This window comes from Typopeltis vanoorti, chromosome 5, assembly GCF_054136105.1.
Source record: "Typopeltis vanoorti isolate ZY-2024b chromosome 5, IOZ_Tvanoo_1.0, whole genome shotgun sequence".
NCBI classification, from domain to species: Eukaryota; Metazoa; Arthropoda; class Arachnida; order Uropygi; family Thelyphonidae; genus Typopeltis; species Typopeltis vanoorti.
Window position 1 is genome coordinate 11,839,404 of NC_143553.1, and position 12,097 is coordinate 11,851,500.

A 12,097-nucleotide genomic window follows, 5' to 3' on the forward strand; every position below is an offset into this window, starting at 1 on the left:
TTATTTATATTTAAAAAACAACAGGGGATAACATTTCTGTACCATCTTTCACTCAACTTGCTCTCCTCTTGTTCTCTCTCTCTCTCTCGAAGCTACTGCAATGACCATTTGTGTCTCTCAATTGAAAGACAGTAATATCTTGAGTTGCTTTCATATCGTTATGCGTAATCACACCATACTGTTATGGTGTGTTCACTCTGGCAAAGAAATCAGTAGAAAGAAGGCTGCGATTGAGAATATATGGCACTTCTTTCTATGTTTCACTATTAAGGTATGTCACGCTATCTACTGAGACTCGTTCTCTGACCCTTAAGAGAAGATGAAATGAGGTTGCTTGAATTTGAAGTCAGTTGCTATAAATATTTCCAAAAAATATCACGCACGTATCATATTAAAAATGCAAATAGAGGTAAAGAATTAGTTCTTTTTCTAATAACAACTTCTTTGGCTTGGACACATGAGTGATCTAAATGACTCCCAACACAGGCACTTGAGAAAGTTATTCCAGGAACTTGCAAAAGAGGAAGCCCTGTAAAAAATTGAATAGACAACATAAAAAAAATGAACGAAAACTTAATTTACAAAGCTAAAAGAAAAGTGTAAATCAAGAACTAATTGAAGGTTTTTGTTGTTGTTTTTTCCAAAAACTATCCTCCTGGTAATTGCCCCATTATGGATTATGGGAAGAGGAATAAGAAGATGAAAAAGATCTTCTGGTAGAATTTTTATTACTTTTATGTTTCATTTTTAGTATTGATTTAGGGACTTTTTTTTTTTCCTGTACTATTACTATAATTATTTGTGTTGCTTTTCATGCTTGGTAATGGACAGAAGATTGCTGCAATGCAGTATGAAAAATCTGTAAACATTTTCACATAATATGAGCACTCATCTCCTTATCATATAGGCCTCAAAAATACTCATTCATATGGGCACAAAATGGTTGAATACCTTCTTAACCACTTCTACAGTATATGTAGAAGTGGTTAAGAAGCTCTCATTCAGCTGATCTGATCTCATATCACCTCTTGCACTGGCGATTTCTCAAACACAGGGTTTATTGGATCATTCAACAAGTTCTGAAAGACAGCACGTGTGCAACATCTGTCGTGACCAGCTGCATTCTGCTCGATGGTCACGAATGTGCTACCCTTCCCAGTATGCTGCATTCATAGCATACTGGGAAGGGTAGCACATTGAACAGTACAGTCTGTGAATTCATCATCGAAGTGAATAAAAATGTGTTATATACACTTGTGTTGCTTATCTTCTTCTTACACACACAGAAAAATTACTACATCTACATTTGGTACATTATAGTGCTCTTGGTGCTGAATTTTGGAACTACTTCCTTTTTCTCAGATGTCACTTCTGCCTGATGCATAATGTATTCCTTCAAAGTTTTGAAGCATTTAGGTTACTGGATGATGCTCCACATGACCTTAAACAGGAAAACTTTCATTTTGATCACCCTGTACATAACTTTACACTTAATAATATTAAACTGGTAGCCATTATCATTTGCCCACTATTCCATCCTGTTTAAGTCATTCTGTCAGTGCTGCACATCATTTGCATCTCTGATTACCTCGCTTATTTTTGCATTATAAGCAAACAATTGAACAACAATGGCCAGATTCCTGGGAAAACCATTGGTCAAGATAAATCTGGAAGACTTACATACAATCCATATATTACTACTACTCTCTCAACCTGTCTGTTAGCTACCCTCTTATCTAAGGCAGTAGTTCATACTACAATCCTATATCACCTGATTTATGCAACAGCCTTTCATGTGGTATTCTGGCAGATACTTTAGCAACAGTTCAACATATTAGCTTATGCATTCCATTTATCTAACTCAGCATAAGTTTATTATAAAATATGAGCAAATTACTTAGGCATGACTTCCCTTAAAGAAACCCAAGCTGTTCCTTGCAGAATAATTAACCTGGCTTTTCAATGAAAGTCTGGCTGCAGGAAAGGTGCCCAGGGAATGGAATGAAGGTAAGATAGTGCCATTGCATAAGGGTGGTAACAGACTGGAAGTGTCTAATTATAGGCCAGTTTGTGTGTCATCAGTAGTTGGTAAGATCTTGGAGAAAGTAGTGAGGGACCGCATACAGCATTGGGCAGATGAGGGTAATGTTATCTGTGAGAGTCAACATGGATTTGTGAAGGGGTGCTCTTGTTTTAGCAATATGCTAGCCTTTTATAATAAAGTTACAAGAACATTAGATGAGGGAAAGGCATATACTGCAATTTTCTTAGACTTAATGAAGGCATTTGACAGGGTGCCACATGATAAGCTGATATTTAAGTTGCGGCACATGGGTCTGGATGTCAGATTGGTCAACTGGATTATTCAGGATTGGCTGTCTGATAGGTATCAGAGAGTTGTGTATGGTGGAGCAGTTTCAAGGAGGCAGAGGGTTACAAGTGGGGTCCCACAGGGGTCAGTACTAGGACCTATATTGTTTAACCTTTATATCAATGACATTGCCAGTGGATTGCAAGGGGATATTCAGTTGTTTGTGGATGATGCAAAGCTGGGAAGGATTATTAGTAATAGTGCAGATGTGGTAGCCCTGCAAGAGGATTTGAATAAGCTAGATAGATGGGCAAATGAATGGGAGTATCAGTTTAATGCAGTAAAATGTAAGGTCTTGAGGTTTGGGAAACATCGATGGGATGCTGCATACTCTATGGAAGGAGTTACACTGGAGGAGAAAGTAGGGGAGACAAAAGATCTGGGATTGATGATTGATAGAAACCTGAAATTTAGGGGACATATTGCAAAGGTGGTGAAGATAACACAGAGGATTGTTGCAATTATGAGAAGGACACTGACTGCAGAGATAAAACAGTTATCATTCCGTTGTATAAGTCTCTGAACAGACCACACTTAGACTATTGTTCTCAGATTTGGTCCCCAGGATTTGAAGGGGATAAATTAACTGTGGAAAGGGTACAGAGACGGATGACAAAGATGGTTTCAGGACTGTACAATTTTGGTTATGAGGATCGGCTGAGGGAATGTGGACTGCAGAGTTTGGTGGATAGAAGAAGAAGGAGAAGTGATATGATTGAGACTTTTAAACTGTTGAGAGGTGGTTACAGGGTTGACACTGGGGAGTTCTTTCGCTTGGTTGAACAGCGGGAGGGAGTGATGACAAGAGGCCATCCCTGAAAGTTACGAAAGGAAACTGTTAAGTGCTACAAGGTACTTTTAAACACCAGGGATTATGAAGATAAAATTAGCAACTTACTATCAGATACATCCGTTTACCGTGTCCTAGTCACATATCCAACATTAAAGAATCACAATGATACCAACGATTTATTGCGTCGCATGGTGAACTGGTCTACAGATTTAAAACGAAGACTGAAGTCTATGCATCCACTAAAACCAAGACTATATGGCGCTCCAAAAGTACACAAAGATGGAATACCATTATGCATTATTGTAGGCGGTATCAACTTGCCCATCTATCTGTTATCTAAATACCTTGCAAGTCTCCTCAAACAACACATCCATAATTTGGATGCTTACATTTGAAATTTCCAACATTTTGTTGAGAAATTGAACAACATCTCCATCTCCAATACGGACCTACTCGCAAACCTGGATGTTACATCTCTATTCACTAACATTCCTGTGGAAGAAGTTATCAACATTTTAGGAAGTTTATTTCTGCAAGATATCACTTCCCTGTTCCGTCATTGTTTAACATCAAATTTTTTCTTATGGAATAAAACCATATATTAGCAACTGACTGGCCTTGCAATGGGTAGCCCTCTCTCACCATCTTGTGCTGATCTTTTTAATCAACAAGATCTCCAAGATGAATAATCACTGATATCGAACAACCTCACCATGAATGGCTGCCCTCGGAGACTCGTCCACAAGATACTTTTCTCTGACCCCCCCACAAAGGCAACGAGACGACACACAGTATATTTCTACAATCGTCATTCCATACATGGGAACAGTTTCTAATAAGGTTGCAAGATTCCTCAAATCCCATAGAATAAGAGTGACTTTTAAACCTACAGAAACGATTAGGAAGCTCTTAAGATCTCCAAAAGATAGCCATCCTTTCTTCAAATATGATGGAGTTTACAACATACCCTGCTCGTGCGGTTTAAATTACATCGGCCAGACTTCAAGATGCCTTGCGATTAGACAAAGGGAGCACATTGGAGACGTTGATATCAATAGAGAAGAAAAATCGGGTATATCCTTTCATTTCTCAAGAACTAACCATATCATAGACTGGGATAAAAGCTCCATTCCTTACATAGACGAGGATTTTCGCTCCCGAATACTTTAAAGAAGCCACAACAGTTGCCTGGCAGAAATACACCTATTGGAATATAGCTACCTGAAATGTGAAAAGTATCCACTACAAAATCATAGAACTGAACCAAGCATTAGGAGAAAGAAATGTAAAAATAGCAGTAATTACAGAATCTAAAATGAAAAAAAAAAAAAAAAAAAAAAGGCAGAGAAGAACAGACGAAACTGAAAATTACATCTATATATATAGTGGGGTAAAAGCAGAAGAGAGAGCTAAATCTGGTGTAATGATCTATTTACATAAATCTCTTAGAAACAATATAATCCATTACAACTTTTGGAGGGATAGAATAATAGAAATGAGAATTAAAACAGATAGAGGCTATATGATAGTAATTGGAACTTATGGACCTGAAGAAGGAAAAAAGGAGGACTCAGAAAACTTTTACACACAACTGCAGAACATTTTAAATAAGACTAATTCTAAGGATCACATCTTGGTAATAGGTGATCCAAATGCAAGAATTCGCAGTAAACCATATAATCCAAACATAGGACCTATAGGAGAACTTAACTGTAATAGGAATGGAAATAGATTATTGAATAGAATGGAAATATTGCTTATAGTAAGAGATTTTACTATAAGCAATAACCTTAAAATAATGAACACTTCTTCAAACATAAAGACAGATACAGCTGAGTAGCAAGAGACACGAGAAGTATTATTGATTACATAATCAGCAATATCAAAATGTCAGAAATGATAATAGATACAAGCGTATGCAGACAATCTAAAATGGAATGAGATCATTAACTCTTAATTACAAAAATAAAATGGGAATCAAGATGGAAAACAACAAAAAAGTATAAAGAAATAGAAATTTTGAATCCTTCAAAGTTGGAGTTCTAGACTACAATAGCATTAAAGATTTGTATCAAAAAAATAATAAAGAATTGGATGATAAATATAAAAGAAAATCAGAACATAGAAGAATGGGCAAACCTAAAAATCAAAATGAAAGAAAGCTGCAAAAGAAAGTTTAGGAACAATGAAAAAGTGGAAACGAAAAAGAGGCCTTAGGGACTGGGATGAAGAAATTAAATGCATTATTGAAGAAAAGGAAAAAAGCATATAAAAACTGCCCAACCTGAAGACAATAGAATCAAAAATCAAACACAGTAGAAAAAGAGCAACAGCAAAAGCAGCTAGCAGGAGAATAAAGAGAAATAGATGGGACAATTTTGTAAAAAAATTAGAGAGACTGTATGCTTAAAAGACCAAAAAGCACATATAAAATCCTTAAAGAGTGAAATAATGAAACTAGAGAAAAAGCAGATATTAATAATTAAAATGGAAACATGGCAAAATTACTACCAAGATCTGTGGTATGATTAAAACATTCAAAATAAAAAATCACCCTTTGCAAACAACTCGAACGACTTGGAAAACATCACTCTAGAACAGCGATTTTCAACCAGTGTGCCGCGGCACATTGGTGTGCTGTGAGAGGTGTTCAGGTGTACCACAAGATTTATGAAAAAAAATTAATTGAAAGAAATAATGTCGAATTTGCACATTTATTTGTTAGTATCTGGTCTTCCGTCTTCTTGTATGTGTAAATTAATCAAAATTATGTCTATTTTTTGCCAGATCATCAAAAAAATTAAAAGAATATATTTTTAGTGTGCCGCAGAATTTTAATAATTAGTCTAGGTGTGCCGTATTATGGAAAAGGTTGCAAATCACTGCTCTAGAATAATTAACAGAAACATTAACCCAAAGCAAAACAGGAAAAGCTCCAGGAAAAGACAATATCAACTTGGAACTTAGCAAATATGCAGGACTTGAATTCTCACTCAGGTTACTAAACTTGTATAATATGATTTGGAAAGAAGGAAAATGCCCTCAAGATTGGACAAAAGCAATAGTTATCCCCATCTACAAAAAGGACACAAATATAACTGAGACAATTATCGTGGCATCAGCTTACTTAGTACCTGTTATAAAGTATATGCAAAAATTTTAGTATATAAACATAAACGTATAGTAGACCCAAAATTAATAGAAGAACAAAATGGATTCAGAAAAGGCAGGTCTTGCAGACTCTGCATTTTCATTAAAATTAAAATTACTAATTGAAAAACACACAGAAACGAACATAGAAACACACAGCTTTTATAGATTACACCAAAGCATTTGATAAAATTATCAAAGAAAAACTATGGGAAATCCTGGAAGAATATGAAATACCAAACCAACTCTTTAGAACCTTATTTAACCTCCCTACTGGCCAAGGTGGATGAAAGAGTGAGACTAAATTGCACTTCTAATCCATGTTATTCAGTAAGTGTTACAGAATCGTATTCAGATTTAGCTTGAAGGCTATAGATGCCCCGGCCAGTTGGGGGATTAATATATATCAAGATAATAAAATATGCTTGGGGGAGACCACACTCCTACTAGGCGCATCCCCAGGGTGGCGGAAACCCAAATGGGTTGCTCTGAATAAAGAATAAAGAGCCGTGGACCAAAAGATGTAGCAGAGGCATGGCAAGCTGGCTACATTATTATGCCAGTAACTTTCATGAGCAGGGGAAAGTCTACAAACCGAGATAGTGCTAATGCGTACAGGACAGCCGACGCGCCTACTCGAAGACCACATAGATTAGGTGAGAAATCAGCAATGTGGTCAGCCAAGGACGTGAAACATGTAGCCACCATCAACATAAGATCACTATACTGACCTAAAAAACTGCAATTAGTCCAGGAAAATTTAAAAAGACTGAAATGGAGTATTTTAGGTTCATCAGAGACACATTGGTGCGGAGATGGATTCATGGATTTACCAGAAGGAAGACTATACTTCTCAGGAAGAAGAGATAACATACACAGAGAAGGAGTTGCATTATTAATTGCAAAGAAACTTACACACTCAGTAATTGAAATAAACCCAGTGTCTCCTAGAATAATCACAGCCAAACTTCAAGCAAAAGAAAAAGGTCAAACAATTAAAATAATCCAAATATATGCACCAGACAGTAACCATTCAGAGGAATTCTATGAACAACTACAACAGGAAATAGATAATCCCAAAAATAGAGAACTCATGATAGTGATGGAAAATTTTAATGCTAAAATAGGACAGTTCACAGCAGACAAAAAAGATGTGATGGGGAAATTTAGATACAGAGAGCTTAACAACAGAGGAGAACAATTACCCCACTTCTGTAAAGCAAACGATCAAATGATTACAAACACATTGTTCTATCAATGCCCTAATAATGAATATACATGGACATCCCCAAATGGTAATATAAAGAACTGCATAGACTATATCATTATAAACAAACAATGGAAAAGATCAATAAATAATGTATGAACATTAAGAAGTTTTGATTTCGACACTGACCACGAAATATTAACAGCCAATGTGAAGATAAAATTCAACAGGAAAAACAATATCAGAAAAGAAGAAAACATCAACCTATCAAAACTAAAAGATAGCTCAAGCAGAAGTCGATTTTTAGAACAGATGTGCTTGAAATTAAAACCCTCCATCTTCCAGAACAGCAGAAAATACTGGGAAGAAGGAAAAGAAACAGTGTTATAAATTTTATCAATTACAAAAGACACTCTAGGTACCAAACCCAAAATAAACAAACAGTGGAGAACCCAAGAAATCCTAGCTACAAGAGAAAAAAAAAAGAGAAGCCAAGATACTTGTAAACCAACAAGAAGAGAATAGAGAAAAATACAGAGCACTAAAAAATAAAGTTGATAATATATGCAAAAAAGCGAAAGAAAAATGGTTAGAAGAAAAAGCTAAGAAATGCCAAGAAGCATACCAACAAAACAACCTAAAAGTCTTCCATGATACTGTAAGAGAAATTACAAAGGAATTCTCAGCAAAAGCAGTAACAATGATAAACAACAAGATGAACTGAAACCGGGAATATTGAATATATAAGAAAAATCTGGTCATTTTAAGACTATCTTCCACCAAGAAAACAAAACTACAATGCCAACAATAGAAGAAAATTATTAACAACCCAAAAATTTTACAAGAAGTTAGATATGCAATAAAACAGATGAAAAACAATAAAGCACCAGGCATTGATACTATCGCTACTGAACTGTGGTTATATGGAGGCAGCATATCAATAGAATATTTAACAACCCTATTCAATAAAATACTACAAACAGGAGAGATCCCAGATGACTGGAAAACTGGAAAGATCATCCCGATATACAAGAAAGGAGAAAAAAAGAGACTGCAGAAATTACAGACCAATCAATTTACTCTCCCACACCTATAAAATATTCGTAAGAATTATACAAAATAGATTAAAAAACACATATGAAGAAATGATAGGCATAGAACAGGCTGGTTTCCGAGGAAACTATTCAATAATAGACCAAATTTTCACATTACACCAACTAGCACAGAGTTCAGTTGAGAAGACCATAAAGAACTATATTGTTGTTTTGTGGAAAAATTTGTGGAAAAATATTTTACTAGAAAAAGCAATAGACAAATATATAATACAGTTTCTGATAAAATATAACTCTAAGACAAATGCAATAATTAAAAAGGACACATTCACAACAGAACCCATAGAGATCCAAAAAGGAGTAATGCAAGGATGCCCATTATCCCCATGCCTATTCAACATATATCTCGAAGAAGTTGTAAAGAAGCCAATAGACAATGAGCCTGGAATCAATGTCAATGGTTAAAACATAAATAATACCAAATATGCATATGATCTCGTCCTTCTTGCAAGAACCCCAAACGAACTACAAAAGTTGATCAACAAGCTAAACGAAACCTGTAAAACATATGACATGACAATAAATATACAAAAGACAAAAGTGATGAAAATAGGGAGGAACAGAACTACCATCTCAGCCACCCTAAATGGAGAACAATTAGAACAAGTAGACAACTTCATATACCTTGGATCAACACTAACAGAAACAATAGATGAACTCAAAACAATCAAACACAGAATAGCGATAGGATGGACCACCATGGGAAAATTACAGAAAATCTGGAAAACAAACAAGATATCTAAGCAAGCCAAAATCAAATTATATGAAGCAATAATTATACCAACAGTCATCTATGGAGCAGAAGCGTAGACTGTTAAAAAAAGAGAGGAGAAAAAACTGCTGGCATTTGAAATGAAACGCTTAAGAAAAATAAATAGAACAAGTTGGATAGAAAAGAAAACAAACATCACAGTCAGACAAGAATTATTGAATAAAAAGACAATAATAGAAAAAATTAGAAAACGACAACTGAGATGGTTTGGCCACACTGTATGCATACAGACTTCCTAACGTCCTAATCAATACTTTTCCAACTGAAAAAAGAAGACCCGGATGACCAAGAATTACCTGGCTGAAATTAATAAAGAACATCTCGGGATGCAGAACATATAAGGAACTTTGTCGAACAGCAAGGAATAGAGAAGACTGGAAGATCCTGTTCAAGAGAAGAAGAGAATAAAATATGTGTGAAGTAAAATAATTTAACATCAAGCTAGAAACCAATAAATAGAGGAGTACATCAGGGTTGCCCTCTCTCACAGGTTTTATTTAATGTATACATAGATAAAATCATAAAAGAATAGAAGGTAACTAATGAGGGAGGATTCAAGTTAACTGTAACAACAGATTAGCTACTCTACTTTTTGCTGATGACCAAATAATCCTTGGAAACAATGAAGATGAACTACAAAAATCATTATGCAGTCTAAATAATCTAATAAAAACATATGGTATGGAAATATCAACAGACAAAACAAAAATCATGGCCTTCAAATGTGATAATCCAATAAAAAAGCAAAACAGTAATAAACAACAAAATAATAGATCAAGTAAATACATTCAAATATTTAGGATGCACAATGTCATGAAAATGAAGCTGATATAGAATCGAAGCTATCAAACTTTTTAAAAGTAACAGGCATTATAAATAAAATTTTTAAACCCAATTATGTACAAAAGCACATTCAAATAAGAATGTACAATAAAGAAAGCAGATGAAAGAAGAATTGAATCATCCTAAATGAAAAGCAGCGAAATCAGAAATAAACGTGATTTATAAACTCCCTTTATGAAACAGTTATTTGCTATAAAGAAAAATGGAAAGAACATTGAGAATGAATAGAAGCAGAATACCTAAACAAACTCTAAATTACTACCCAACTTGGCCTATATATAAGCCTGGAAAGGAAGAAGATGAGAGAAAAAAAATGAAAAAAATACCTTTTTTGCAGCTGGTCATGAAGAAAGAAATTATTCAACAAAGAAAAGTACTAAACTTATACATGCACGTGATGAAATCACATCATGCTGATGGACTCTGGCTCTTAAATGTTTATATATGATACAGGTTGAATATTTTTACACTCTCAATATTTCTGTTTTTATTGGATGGATGTCAGTGGCACTACTTATGTAATATAATCAGCACATCAAAATGTATAGGGATAGTACAAGAACTTTTTTGTACAAAATCTGAATCAGCTTAGCAGAAATTGCAGAATAACTTGCTTGTATGTTTATGAATGTTTTTACGTAACAGACGAATTTTACCAGTAGAACATATGCCCAATATGGGTTACTAAACCCAGAGTTTGCTACACAGGGTCAACTCTCACTAATGCAAAATCAATGGGACTGCAGAGATTGTTTGTTACAGTTAGCAGTTCATCATTATCAAATTCCTGATATGTGAAATTAAGGGATATACTGGATAACAGGATAGTACTAGGATAACTAAGGAAATACAACTTTAATACCACCTTTAAACCTCTTGCCAATTTAAAGAGCTTATTCAACTCCTTTAAGGATCCACTTCCTCCACTAGCCCATCCTGGAATATATCGTATTCAGTGTACTTGTAATTTGACTTTATATAGGTGAAACCGGATGCACTATTCCTATTCGAAAAAAGGAACATAAATGACATTAATTTACTTTTTAAAAGCAAATTAACTCCATATAATTTATCTAGTACTGAAGCCCATGTGCTGTTTCCATTGAGACAAAAGGGCAATATATCTATTTCGAAAGCAGATAAAGGAAAAGCTGTAGTGGTAATGGATAAGGCTGACTATGAGAGGGAGATAGACTGCTTTTTACAGGATACCTCCACCTATCAAGAAATTAATTATAATCCTACAAAAACACAAAATAAACAATTAAATAAGCTGCTTGATGAAGCTGTTAGTTGGGATGAAAATACTTTGGACAAGCGCACACTCATTTTGGAAGAACTTGTTTATATGGCCTCCCAAAATTTCATAAAGAAGATTATCCAGGAAGACCCATCGTGAATTGTATTGACTCTCCCACCTATAGAAGTGCTAAATTTCGGTCACATTTATTAACTGCCAACACTGGACAATCCAGATCATTCATCAAGAATTCCACACATTTTCTTGACAAAATCAAGGATATTCAAATACAAGAGTCGAATTTGTTAGTCAGCTTTTGACATTGTTTCTCTCTTTACCACATTCCATTATTGACACTGTTAATTTACTATATGATGATTATTCTCCTGATATTGCAAAGATCTTTAAGAGGTATTCACATTTTGCTCTACATGTACCCTCGATGTTAATTTGGCAAATTCAGACAACAGGTCCAATATTTCTGGTCATCTTGCCCTTAAGAGCAGACAACAGGTCCAATATTTCTGGTCATCTTGCCTTTAAGAGAGCTAATTCATGTGTTTGAGTTCATGTGTGCAATAACCAGGAGATTGAAAAGATAGTCTCGTT

The 12,097-nt window shown here is 34.9% G+C and overlaps 1 protein-coding gene across 2 annotated transcripts in view; it reads right to left on the minus strand.

Moving 5' to 3' along the window:
• The window catches only part of LOC150106226 (gamma-tubulin complex component 6-like), a 909,633-nt gene that overhangs the window by 366,519 nt on the left and 531,017 nt on the right, over positions 1 to 12,097 (minus strand). The window lies entirely within an intron of this gene.